Raw genomic sequence first — 14,498 nt, 5'->3', positions numbered from 1 at the left:
CACAGTGACTGAGCCAGGCTGACACACACACAGTGACTGAGCCAGGCTGACACACACACACACAGTGACTGAGCCAGGCTGACACACACAGTGACTGAGCCAGGCTGACACACACAGTGACTGAGCCAGGCTGACACACACACAGTGACTGAGCCAGGCTGACACACACACAGTGACTGAGCCAGGCTGACACACACACAGTGACTGAGCCAGGCTGACACAGACACAGTGACTGAGCCAGGCTGACACACACCAACAACAACAAGATTACATTTATATGCACAGTGACTGACAACTGTGGACGGGTGTGGCAATAGCTGACTAAGGTGTAACGACAGGTAAGAACAAGCAAAAATAGTGCAGCCGCTGAGACCTAATTGGTCTAACCCCAAATCAAACTGGTAAAACCAGCTAAAGTCATTGGCAAAAACAAAATACTGTATAGTATTTTTGTAGCTCAATGATGCAAGTCTAATTGTTTTTCTTCAAACCCATCAGAGGTATTTGCTTTCACTTGGTTACTTGATTGGTCTGACCTCTTTTTGTGCTGAGCTGTTGAAAGGAGCGAGCACTGGCCTGACAACTCGCTGTGGTGAAGTCCCAGAGCCATTTCCTCTTCTTCTGGCTCATCGGCAGGACCTGGAAGGGCAGACCAGTCACTGGAAGGCAGCGAATCCTCCCACTCAGCACAAAACTCCTTATTCCCATCTCGCCAGTCCTTCCTAGACTACTGACTCACAATCACCCAACAGATCGATTTCAAAATCCTCTCACTCGTTTTCAGATCACTTCGTGCCCTCGCACCTCCCCAACCATCCGACCTGGTTACATCCCGCTCCACCACCTGCTGCCTCCTCTCGACTGGCTCTGGTCTCCGGTTTGTACTTAGGCCCCCCTTAATGCGCCATCGGTGGCCGGGCCTTCAGCCACTATTTCTCGAAACTCTGGAACTCTCTCCCGCAATCCCTCCACCTTGCCCCCTCCCTCTCCACCTTCAAATCCCGCCTAAAGACCTTACTTTCTGATCATGCTTATGGTCATCTCTCCCTTCCCTTCCCCATCGGGGTTAGACTCCGCCACTGTCAAGTGTTCCAGGATACTACCCCATGTGAAGGGCACTATATAAATTCAAGTTGCTGTTGTGGCTAGTCGATTGGCGGATTGCTTATTCGGGGTAATTCCTTCAAAAAAAAATTGGTCACTCCATCCACAACTGTTTGTGGGACACTGCTGTGCACAATTGGCTGCCGTATTTCACCCCAAGAAATGTACAGTCGATTCACTTTGCAGTATATTTTGTGAAGCACTTTGAGATGTTTCGAAGACGTGATAAGGTGCTATATCAGATGCAGGGATTATTATTATTACCTAAGGAAAGATTTCAAGATAGATAAAAAGCGAGCTAGGGGCAGAGGGATTGTGTCAGCGAGTACCAGAGGCTAGCGGCACAGTGACTGATGGTGACACGGAGCGCTCAAAGGATGTGTTGCCAGGACAGAGTGGATAATAATAATAATAATAATCCTTGCATTTGATATAGTTCTTTTCACATCGGGAGGACGTCCCAAAGCGCTTCACAGAACACACTGTGAGGTGAATTGACTGTATATTTGTGGGCGAACATGGCAGCCAATTGCGCACAGCAATGTCCCACAAACAGTCGTAGATTGAAAATGACCAATTTATTATTGTTTTGGGTTTTGGAGGGATTATTATTAGGCTCTGTGTGGAGTAAGGAAACGAAAAACGAACCGCCAATCGACTTAACAACCAGGTTCCTATTTACTGCCAAGTAAACAGAGGCTTGTGGTGTAAGGAAACTAGCACAACATTTTGCCCTCCTGGGAATAGAACCCAGGTTCTCTCGCTTGCGATGGAGGATGGAGGAGATGTCAGAGGTAGAATGGGGCGAGGCTGTGGAGAACTTTGAAGATGGAAAAACTGGGGAGTGATGTGGTTTCTGAAAGGTTTTTTTGGTCAGCTGGGTGTCTGACACAATGTGGAAACATAACATAACATGTAGGAGCAGGAGTAGGCCATTCGGCCCTTCGAGCCTGCCCTGCCATTCAATCATGGCTGATCTTCTAATCTAACTCCAGCTAATAACCTGACCCTGCCTTATCCCCATATCCCTTAATCCCTTTTGCAATAAGAAATCTATCTATCTCAGTCTTGAATGTGTTCAAGGACTGAGTGTCAGCAGCCCTTTGGGGTAGTGAGTTCCATACATTCACCACCCTTTGAGTGAAGAAGTTCTTCCTCAACTCAGTGCGAAAGGGCTGCCTCTGATTTTAAGTTGTGACCCCTGGCTTTAGTTTCTCCAACCAGGAAAAACAATCTCCCACTATCTACTCTATCATGTGCTTTGATGATCTTATAGGTTTCTATGAGGTCCCTTCTAATTCTATATTCTAGAGAATATAGGCACAAATTGGTCAGCCTATCCTTGTAACTCATCCCCTTCATCGCTGGTACTAACCTAGTAAATCTACGCTGCACCCCCTCCAAGGCAAGTACATCCTTCCTTAAATAAGGAGACCAAAACTGGACACAGTATTCCAGGTGTGGTCTCACCAGGGCCCTGTACAGTTGCAGCAAGACTTCCCTCCTCTTATACTCTAATCCTTTCATAATGAATGCTAACATACCATTCGCATTCCTAATTGCTGCTGCACCTGCAGACTAACTTTCTGTGATTGGTGTACAAGGACACCCAAGTCCCTCTGGACGCTAACACATTCCAAATAAAATTGGTCACTCACTTTATAAGTGTAATCTTGTTGTTGTTGTTGTTCATGCCTGTTTGCAGGATGTCGCTGTTTGCAAATTCGCTGCTGTGTTTGCTTACAAAGCACACAGTCACTACACTTTACATTGTGTCCTGCGGAGCGCTTTGAGATATCCTCCCTATATGAAAAGGCTCTGTATAAATTGAAGGATTATTATGATAAATAAAGCACTGGTCCACTTGCTGGAATTCCAATGATGATTACATTTCAAAACACCCTCTTTTCAGCCAAAGTCAACAAAAGTCTAAGACAAATACTTTGATTGTGATCTTTCGGAACAACAAATATCATGCCTAAAATTGTTTTTGTTTGATAAATCTAACAAACCTGGACCCTCCTATGGTTCTGTGCCTATCTTAGACTCTTGGCTTGTCGACATTGAATCCACCATTAAAAACATTCCTTTGATCCAGGGCCTAAAACATCAACTGTCTCAAAGTGCTTGACAGCCAATTGTTGAGTGACGTTTTATTTTTAGGTGATCACGGCAGCTAATGTGCACACAAACCTCCGTGAAGTGACTGACTGATTTTAGAGGAATCCTTCCTCTTTTATAATTTGCCAAAGGAACACAACAGGCACAGATGGGGCCTCAGTTTAATATCTCACCTCTGGCGATGCAGCGCTTCACCCCAGCACTGGAGTGTCAGCCCAGAGTGTTTTCTCAGGGCACTATTCGAAAAGAAAAGAGAGTTTCCACTGTGTTCTGCTCAACAATTTGCCAAATAAAATTGGCCACTTAGTGTAGGAGGCCTGAAGCCTGTCAAAGCGAGATCTTTCACATCCACCTGACCAGGACCTCAGTTTAACATCTCATGTGAAGGACACACCTCTGACAATGCAGCGCTCCCCGCAGCACTGCATTGGAGCCTCAGCCTGGACCGTGAGCTCAAAGTCTGTTACGTGGGGCTTGAACCCACAACTTTCTGACTGGCATACCTCTGACTCTTTCCCCTCCCTCCCTCCCCACAATCAAAACCCACTTCAAGACCCTAGCTCTTTGTCCGGGAACACTTTCGGTCATCTTTACCCTCTCCCCGGCTCAGGTACCCAGGCAGCAGTACTAAGCGCTTTGAAACGGCTTCCCCTCGTGAAAGTTAAGTAAATGTAAATTGAATTGGGGTTTGAACTGCATGACTTTTGCCTTTGATGACAAGGCTCTTTTACATCTAACTTGTGGCCCACAGCAATACAATTCACCATCACCAAGAGAGCTCGGAGCAGGCCAGGCCCAGCTCAGCTCACCTCCCTCGTCCACACTTTGACAGTCTGAGCTAACCAGTCGTTGGTGTCACACACTCCACCCAGCTCTGTGGTTGCAGTTGAGTCACAGAGCTGTCTGATCCCAGGCATTTGGTGTCCCTTTCACACACCATCCTCTTTGAACTGGTGTAAAAACCTCGGCACTACAGCTCTGTATACTCCACTAGTGGGACAGTCATTACCTGCCTCTCTCTCTGTTGGTTGTAATAAGGTTAGTAATGTGGTACGGTGGACAGAATTGCCACTCTCACAAATGCTCAGACACATTCCAGAGGGTCCCTAAGTGCTTCACAAGATTTAACTGTGCAGTGTAGTGGCTGTGTGTTTGTAGGTGAACGAGGTAGCTAATTTGAGCACATTAGGGTTCCATAAACAGCCCTGAAGCGAATGTGTAATTTTATTTGGTAACTTTGTAATAATAATAGTAATAATAATCCTGGCATTTGATATAGCACCTTATCATGCCTTCGAGACTTCACAGAGCGCTTCACAGAATACACTGTAAAGTGAATTGACTGTATATTTTGTGTGCAAAATATGGCAGCCAATTGCGCATAGCAGTGTCCTACAAACAGTTCATGGATTGAGTAACCAAATTATTTTTGGAAATCTATTTTTTTTAAGGGAGTATTGCCCCCGGAAAAGCGATCTGCCAATCGACTAACAACCGGGGGTCCTACTTACTGCTAGGTAAACAGGCATGTGGATTAAGGAAACTTGCCCAACATTTCGCCCTGGGAATCGAACCCCAGGTCCTCTCACTTGCGAGGAGAGTGCTCTAACCACTACGCTGCAGGACTCCAATAACAATCATGCTGACATTTTATACAGCGGTTATCACGTTGACACATCTCAAAACACTTCACAGCATTTTACTTTGACAGGTTTCAGGCCTCCTACACTAAGTGGCCAATTGTACTGGCTGTGTATTTGTGGGTGTAAGCAGCAGGTAATTTGGGCACTACACATCCGTGAATTGAATGAACAATTTTATTTGGGGGGTTGTTGGCTAGGACACTGGGAGAGAGACACTCCCTTCTCTTTTCCAATCGTGCCATGGTATGTTTAAGGTCTCATCTGAAGTATGCTGCTTCTCTAACAATGCAATGCTCACCCCATGGTGCTTCAGCCTAGACTGTGAGCTCAAAGTCCCCACCTCGGGGCTTGAACCCAAAACCTTCTGGCTCAGAGGCAAAAATGCTACTGACTGAGCTGGGCTGACACACAGCAACTGAGCCAGGCTGACACACACACAGTGACTGAGCCAGGCTGACACACACACACAGTGACTGAGCCAGACTGACACACACACAGTGACTGAGCCAGGCTGACACACACAGTGACTGAGCCAGGCTGACACACACACAGTGACTGAGCCAGACTGACACACACACAGTGACTGAGCCAGGCTGACACACACACAGTGACTGAGCCAGGCTGACACACACAGTGACTGAGCCAGACTGACACACACACAGTGACTGAGCCAGGCTGACACACACACAGTGACTGAGCCAGGCTGACACACACACAGTGACTGAGCCAGGCTGACACACAGTGACACCATTCCCCGGATACGAGGAATGAAGCAATCATAAACTTACAAGTCTTTAACGATGGCATTTTATTTTGAAAAGACAATTAACATGTTCTGTTATTAAGTCTTTAATCAAGCACAGTTCCCCACCTCCCTCTCCCCTGGCTCAGTGTCAGACTCCAGCATTGTTAAGCTCTCCGAGATGTTAACCCGTGTGAACAGTGCTATATAAGTGCAAGTTGTTGTTGTTATATACATGCAAGTTGTTGTTATTCTTGTTGTTATTGTTGTCTCTGAACTAATGAAGAGTGTAATGAGTTGGGTGGGTGTTACCTGATGTTTCAGAATTTGAGACGACATTGAAACAGGCTGTTCATCCGAACCTGTCTGTACCAGTTCCACTGGCTCTCCGTCTCCAAAAGGATTGATTGCAAGCTCCTCACCTACAAATCCCTTCGAAACCTAGGACCCCGCTGTAATTCTGCTCCCTCTCAGCAGGGTCTGACCAGCTCCACGTCCTCCGCCCGCCCGCACCACATTGGCCCTTCAGCCTCTCTGCTCCCCGCTTTGGAACTCCATCCGTTTCGCGCACAAATATCCAGTCAATTCACTTTACTGTATATTCTGTGAAGCGCTTTGAGACGTCTAGAAGACGTGAAAAGCGCTATATCAAATGCAAGGATTATTATTATTATTATCCCATAGTCCCTTCACCTTGATCCCTCCTTTGTCTTCTTCAAGGCCCGTCTCAAGACCTTCCTCTTCGACCGTGCCTCCAAACCATTTCCTCCAACCCCTAGCCTAGCTGCCCTCCACCCCTTCTGATCCCACCCCCAGCTCGGGTCCAAATCTCTGACTATCCACTGCCTTGAGATGTCCACCTAACGTGAAAGGCGCTGTACAAATGTATTTTGGTGCTGTACCCCACTCCACCATCAGCCCCAAGGGACACAGGCTTGCTGTGCGTCCCTTGAGACCTCTGTGGGCTCATCTCCAGAATTCAGTCCCTCAGCCTGATTCCCTCTTTATCTGGCTTTAAATCCACCAAAATGGATTGAGTCACCAAATGTGTTTTATTTTGGATGGATTATTATCCCAGGAAAGCGATCTGCCAATCAATTAACAACCAGGTTCCTACTTACTGATAGCCAAAAAGAGTCAGAAGTATGGAGTAAGGAAACTTGTCTAAGGTTTTGCTCCACCTGGGAATCAAACCCGGTTCCTCTTTCTTGCAAAGTGATTGATGGAACTCCACATAATTCTCTTTTTTTGTTCAGCCGGGTGTCTGACACAAGAGAAACCCATCACCATGTTGAAGAGTATCCAAACCAAGCTGAGGTTTCCATGCATCCCACCTACACATGGAAATTCCGGAGATAGATTGTTAGAATGGAATGCGCACTCTCTGCTGGAGGGACACATCCTGTTTACCTAATTCGGGAAAGTATTAGACGCAAGTTGCCAACAGCCAAGGCTTGGGGCAACTGCTGGAGTCTAATCGGCTAAAACCACATATCTTGACATTGATAGCACGGTCTGGTAAGCTTTCCAGTTGCTTGTCCAGCTAGGACGACCCTACCCATTAGGGCTTTGACTTTCAGGGTTAACAGGAGCTGAGTGGGATGACTTCCTGACCCCAGTAACTGGTCTGCCCTTCCAAGTCCTGCTGATGAGCCAGGATGGCTGTGCAGAACCGCTTAGCTCAGGAACTAGACTAGAAAACATCACAGAGGGCTGGCTCGATTCTGATATTCCATTGCCTAGCATAATAATGCAGACGAATGTAGCAATATAAAATAAACATAGTTCCTAGAATAATCGTTGCAACTGGGACTGTTAATAAAACTATTCAGAAATGCCTTGTCAAAATACCCAGCGAACAGGCTATCAACCTCCTGCCAAAAGTAACTATTTTAGGAAGCTCAATATAAAAAGAAACGTGCCATCCATTCATATGTACTGTGCAGTATTATTTCACCCACAAAATGCATACAATCCTTTCCAGTATATCCTGTGAATTTGAAATGTTTCAGTCGTCTCAACAACATGATAAGGCGCTATATCAGGAGTCCTGTAGCTCAGTGGTTAGAGCACTCGCTTTGCAAGTGAGAGACCTGAGTTCAATTCCAGGCAGGTCAGGGCGAAACCTTGGGCAAGTTTCCTTACTCCACACAGAGCCTAATAATAATCCCTCCAAAAAACCAAAAACAATAATTAAATTGGTCATTTTCAATCTACGACTGTTTGTGGGACATTGCTGTGCGCAATTGGCTGCCGCGTTCGCCCACAAATATACAGTCAATTCACTTTACAGTGTGTTCTGTGAAGCGCTTTGGGACGTTCTCCTGACGTGAAAAGCGCTATATCAAATGCAAGGATTATTATTATTATTATTATATCAAATGCAAGGATTATTATTATTATAATTATTATTATTGGTCTGGCTGACCCAACACTGAAAGCCTTTAGGAAGTTACCTCTACAGAGTGATTTGAACTGTAATTACATAATAATAATCCTTACATTTGATTTTTGTTTTAGCAGCGAGTGTCATAACACTTGTGGAAACCGATCACCGAGCTTAAGAGTACCCAAACCAAGCTGAAATTTCCATCAACAACAACAACAACAAGATTCCATTTATAAAGCGCCTTTCACGTCAGGAGGACGTCCCAAGGCGCTGCACAGTTGGGTCATGACCCGAGCTGGGGGGGAATGGTCAGGGTGAGGGGAGGGAAGGGAGAGAGCGAGGAGGGGGGAGGGAAGGGAGGGAGCGAGGAGGGGTTAGAGAGTCGATAGGGGAGCTGAAGGCACGGTCAAAGAGAAAGGTTTTGAGACCGGTCTTGAAGGAGGAGAGGGAGGAAGCAAGGCGAACGCACTGGGGGATAGAGTTCCAGAGCCTTGGGGCTGAGAGGCTGAAGGCCCGACCACCGATGGTCGGGCGATTGGGGCGGGGGACGTGGAGCAGACCGGAGCCAGAGGAACGGAGGGTACGGGCAGGTAGGTAGGGGGATAGTAGGTTGGAGAGGTAGGAGGGAGCAAGGCCGTGAATGGCCTTGTAGGTGAGGATGAGGATCCATGCATCCCACCTACAGATGGAGATAGGTGGTTGGAATGGAATGCGCATACTCTTCCTGGAGGGACGCATCCTGTTTACCTAATTCCAGAAAGTATTAAGCGCAGGTTGGCAAGAGCCAAGGCTTGGGGACCCCAGAGCCTTTCATGTCAGGAGAACTTCTCAAAGTAGTTCACAGAGCCTTACATGAAAGGCTCTGCATCAAGTGTCATGACACTTGTGGAAGCCCAATTCTGTGCTTAAGAGTATCCAAACTAAGCTGAGTATTTTGCATTTTGTCCTTATCAAAGCGCTTACATATTTGAAGTGTAGTGACTGTGTAGTTGAAGGTGAATGTGGCAGACAATTTTGCACACAGCAACATCCCATAAACAGTTATGAATTGAGCAACCAATTTTAGCTGGCTGATTGTCGGCCAGGAAGCTGGCTAATGTGGTTGGAGTGCTGCCGACTGAGCCAGGCTGATACCTGCATCATAGAAAGCAAGATACTAAAGTGTGCTGAACTGCAACTGAATGCTCAGTGTATCTAAAGTTTTTAATGGGTTCGAAAAAGTAAACCCAGATCATTAACTTTCGGATGCATCCACGCAGTAGAACAAGAGGACACAGGGTTAGAGCTGTAAAAAGGGCAATTTCAGGACAGATGTTTCTTTACCCAGAGAGTAATTAACGACTGGAACAGATTACCAGCAATGGGGGGTTGAGGCCAGGACACTGGGACTCATTTAAAAAGTGACTGAATGTTGTAATGGGGGGACGGTAGGGAGGGTGTTCTGGAAGGAGGAGATCAGATGGGCCGATCTTATGATCTCATGTGAATATCATTCAGACTTACAGCTTCCCATGTCTGGTACAAAGGGAGTCTGCCCTCTGTACAGTGCTGAATATGTGGTGTCTGAGTTTGTGAACACTCATTCATACATCCAGCTCCTGGAATCCAACTTGATTGGCCTGCAGAGAGGTAAGCAGCTGCTACTTAAACTCCACACCTCCAACTGGTGGAACCATCGCTTAACGGGTATCGCCTACTGCCATATACACAGGAGATTATTTAGAGAAATAAGAGCAAACACAAATATTAGGATGAATAAAGTCTACCCTTCATAATTGTTACAACAACCACAATAGAAATAATAATCCTTGTGTTTGATACAGCACCTTATTGTGTCGTCAAGACGTCTCAAAGGGCTTCACAGAATCTTGTGATAATTTTCTGGACATACGTAGAATCTATTCAGAGCATAGCAAATAGTCATAAAGTGAATGATCAATTGTATCTGGCGATTGTTGGCCAGCACACAGGGATGGAGAAACATCTTTTTCCAATCGTGGGTTGGGATCTTTAATGTCCACCTGAACAGGCACAGATGGGACCTCGATTTAACATCGGGTCTGAAGGATGGCACCTCCAACAATGCAGTGCTCCCCCCATCACTGTACTGGAGCATCAGCGTTTGTGAGTTCAGAGTCCTGACATGGGGCTTGGACCCACAACCATCTGACACAGAGGTGAGAGTGCTACTAATTGAGCCCCATTGCCACCTTGCAGTTGATTCAAATTGCAAAGCTTACACTACAATAATTATCATCCTTGCGTTTGTTATAGCGCTTAATCACATCTCCGAGACGTCTCAAAGCCCTTCAAAGAATATACAGTAAAGTGTATATTTTGTGGGCGAAATGTGGCAGCCAATTGTACACAGTAGTGTCCCACAAACAGTTGTGGATTGAGTGACCAAATTATTATTTTTTTGGAGGGTTTATTACTCCCGGAAAACGATCCACCAATTGTCAAACAACTGGGTTCCTACTTACTACTAGGCAAACAGAGGTACGTGGAGTAAGGAAACTTGCCTAAGGTTTCGCCCTGCTCGGGAATCAAACGCAGGTCCTCTCGCTTGCGAGACAAGCGTGCTAACCACTATGCTACAGGGCTCCACTATACTTGCCAGTTCCTTCAGGACAGTATTGACTGAATGGACACAGTGAGGTACAGCACACTTATGCGGACCGACACAGCAAGAGATAGACGGAGGGTGAAGTGGGCACAGAGAGTGCGTTTGATCTGAAGGTTTCAGCCCTGAGAAAAGGAACTATGTGGTTTAGTCTTACAGTTGTTGACTGGGAAACTGATGTTGATGTTGGCTGAGCAGTGTGGCTGAGACAAGCTGAGGCTTGCCCCTCATGATGGCAACCTGTTGTGTGTAAGACGCTGTAAGGGAGTGGCAGGCAACCAGATTTCCCAATTTACCACTTTTAATAAAACCATTGGTTACTCGAAAAGCACCTGGCTCTCACGGTCTGTGACCAGGGCACTGAGCAGAATTCACCCTGTGATTTAAAATGATGAGAAGTTTTGATAGAGGGAGAAGGTGTTCAAGGGAGAAACTATTTCCTCTGGCAGGTGGGTCGGTAACCAGAGGATACAGATTTAAGATAATTGCCAAAAGAATCCGACGGGAGATGAAGAGACAATTTTTTTTTACCCAGAGAGTTGTTATGGTCTGGAATGCACTGCCTGAAAGGGAGGTGATTTGGAAGGCTCCGCCCTCCGAATCCTCTGATTTGGAAGGAGCGGAGCATCTGCAAAAAAAATAAGTGACATCAACGTGATGTCACACTCAAAAGATAGAATCAGCAAAAAAACTAAAAGCCGAGCCGAGGTCAGCAGTCTCATTGCTAACCACAGCGAGCGCCCTGCCCGCTCTGCGCCACCTCTAGCCCCCACAGCCTCCTGAAGGCTGACAATGTCCCACTCATCCGCCACCTCTCGTCTTAGCGTGTGCATCTTGGCTGCTGCCCCCGACCCGAGCGGGAATCCCTCAAAATGCCCCCCTCCCTGCAACTCTCCCGCTCTGTTCTGCTCTATCTCTGCCCCCCCCCCCCCCGCCTCCTATCTCTGCCTCCTTGTGCTCCAGCCTGGGAAACCTTTGCCGGGCTCATCGTGGCACTCGGTGTTGACTGTGCAGCAGCAGCCACACCGACTGCCCCATTCCCCACTATCACTGCAAGCCACCCCGGACCCAGACCCCAGGGGCTAACCTCTCCTCCCTCATCCGCATCTTCACCCTCCCTACCAACCAACCCATTATCCCCTCCCATCCCACACATCCCCCTGCCAACTGTCCACTCCGCATTGGCCTTCAAAACGTCCTCTCCATCTCCAACAAGACCCTGGCCATCAATCATCTCATCCTTGATATTATGGCCATCACTGAAACCCCAGGTGACACCTTCCCCTTCACTGAGGCCACACCACCTGACTATACCTACCACTATGCACCACACCCCAACTGCTGTGCCATGGTGTGGCCCTCATCTCCAGGACATCACTTGTCTTATACCCCTACTCTGCTGGCTCATTACCCTCTTTTGAACACCTTATCCTCTGCCATCCCTCCCATCTCTCAATAAAAATTCTCCTAATTTACCGCTCCCTCCCAAATGCTCCCCCACCTTAATCTCTGCCATCTCCACCCTTCTAGCTTCCCTCTGCCTCTGCTCCGACTGCCTCATCATCCTAGAAAACTTCAACCTCCACTTCACACTCTCTTGCTCAACCTCCTAAGACTTCTCCGCTCTCCTTTCCCAACCTCTCCCTCCACATCCACTCTGCTACCCATGTCCACAGCCACCCGCTCAACCTGGTGATCACCTGGTGATCACCTGGGTCCTTAGTGTCTTGAATGTCACCATCACCGACAAGGCCATCTCTGATCACCATTTCATCTCTCTCAACTCCCATATCTCTCTCCCCACTGCCTCCAAACCTACCACCATCTCCTACGTCCCGTGGAAGAAGATCTCTCCGCAATCCCTCTCTGCTGCCCTGGAGTCTTCTGAACTCCTCACCATCTGGCTCATCTCCCACACCAACCCATCCTCTGCGTTTACTCTCCTCCACACTCGATGCCCTTGCCTCCCCTCACCTACCGAACTGCCTCCTATTCCCGATCCTCACCCTGGTTCATTAGCCACCTCCGCTCGCTCAAGTGCCAGGTGTGGGTTGCCGAACACACTTGGCTCAAATCTGGCCTAACGGTCCACCGGCACATCTGGTTGGACCACATCAAAACCTACCACTCCGCTCAGCCAAATCGTCCTTCTACTCCAGGTTAATCTGGAGGCGAAGGGCAACCCCAGGCTCCTGTTCTCCACCACCAACCAGCTCCTCCACCCGCCCGCCACGCCTCGCAGATTCTTTCCTCTGACCTCCACTGCGAGGAAATGCTGGACTTCCTCGAGTCCAAAATTGAGAAAATCAGCTCAGCTGCCACTGCCCTCCCAAATTCCACCCTATCCCTACCCCCACCCCCACACTCCGACCACTACCCATCCCTCCTTCCACACCTTTGAACCTATCACCCTCTCCTCTATCATCACCACCATATCCTCCGTGAAGCCCACCACCTGCTCCCTGGACCCCATCCTCACCCCTCTCCTTAAATCCCAGCTCCACCTCCTTGCCCCACTACTTGCTGACATCAAAAACCTCTCCCTGTCATCTGGCACTGTTCCTTTCCTCCCTCAAAACAGCCACTATTAGCCCCACCTTGAAGAAACCTTCCCTTGACCCATCACAGCTATCCAGCAACTGGCCCATCTCCAACCCCCTTTTCTCTCCAAGCCCTTGAGAGAGTCATTGCCTCCCAGCTTCGCTCTTTCCTCTCCTTCCACTCTCTCCATGAGCCCCTCCAGTTGAGTTTCCATGCTGCCACAGCACGGAAATTGCTCTGGTCAAGGTCACAAATGATATTCTAGCCATGTGTGACCAGGGCTTCCTCTGCCTCCTTGTCCTCCTCGACCTCTCCGCTGCTTTTGACACTGTGGACCATTCAATCCTCCTCCACCACCTCTTCTCCCATCTCAACCTCCAAGGTTCTGTCCTTGACTGGTTCAGGTCCTACCTTTCACATCGCCTCCACTTTGTCTCAGCAAATAGCTTCTCCTCCAGCACCTGCACCATCTTGTGCGGCATTCCTCAGGGCTCTGTCCTCAGTTCCCTCTTCGTCATCCTCTACATGCTCCCCCTTGGTGACATCATCCGCAGACATGGGGTAAATTTCCACATGTATGTGGGTAACACCCAATTCTATCTCTCTACCTTCACCCTCAACTCCAGGACTACTGGCTTCCTGACCGACTGCTGGTCTGACATCAAGTCCTAGACGAGGGACAACTTTCTCCAACTGAATGTCAGCAAGATCGAGGCCCTCCTGATTGGCTCGCGCTAGCACCTCCGCACCTCGGGCGCTGGCAGCATCAGCCTCCACGGCTACACACTCAATTTCACTAAGCCAGTCAGGAACCTGGGTGTCTTGTTTGACCCTGAACTGTCCTTTCTCCCCCACATCCACGCCATGACCGGCACTGCCTACCACCACCTCCGCAACATTGCCAGACTCACTGAGCCACTGCTCACCCCTCATGCTGCCGAAACCCTTACTCATGCATTCGTCACATCAAGGCTCGATTATGGAAATTTTCTCCTCATTGGCCTTCCCAACTCTTCCCTTCGCAAGCTGCAGATCATCCAAAATTTTGCAGCTCATGTACTCTCATACACCAGGCTGCGTGACCCCATCACTCCCATCCTCACCCGACTCCACTGGCTCCCCATCCTTCAAAGGATCGAATTCAAGATCCTTGTCCTCACTTTCAAGGCCATCCATGGCCTTGCCCCCTTCTACCTCTCTGACCTGCTAACTCCCTACGATCCTGCCCGCTCCCTCCGTTCAGCAGGCTCCGGCCTGCTCCATGTCTCCCACCTGACCCGTCCTACCATTGATGGCCGAACTTTCAGCCTCTCTGCCCCCACACTCTGGAACTCC

The sequence above is a fragment of the Callorhinchus milii genome, unplaced genomic scaffold (assembly GCF_018977255.1).
Source record: "Callorhinchus milii isolate IMCB2004 unplaced genomic scaffold, IMCB_Cmil_1.0 Scaffold3, whole genome shotgun sequence".
Taxonomy (NCBI): domain Eukaryota; kingdom Metazoa; phylum Chordata; class Chondrichthyes; order Chimaeriformes; family Callorhinchidae; genus Callorhinchus; species Callorhinchus milii.
Note: the sequence above shows the minus strand (reverse complement) of the source record.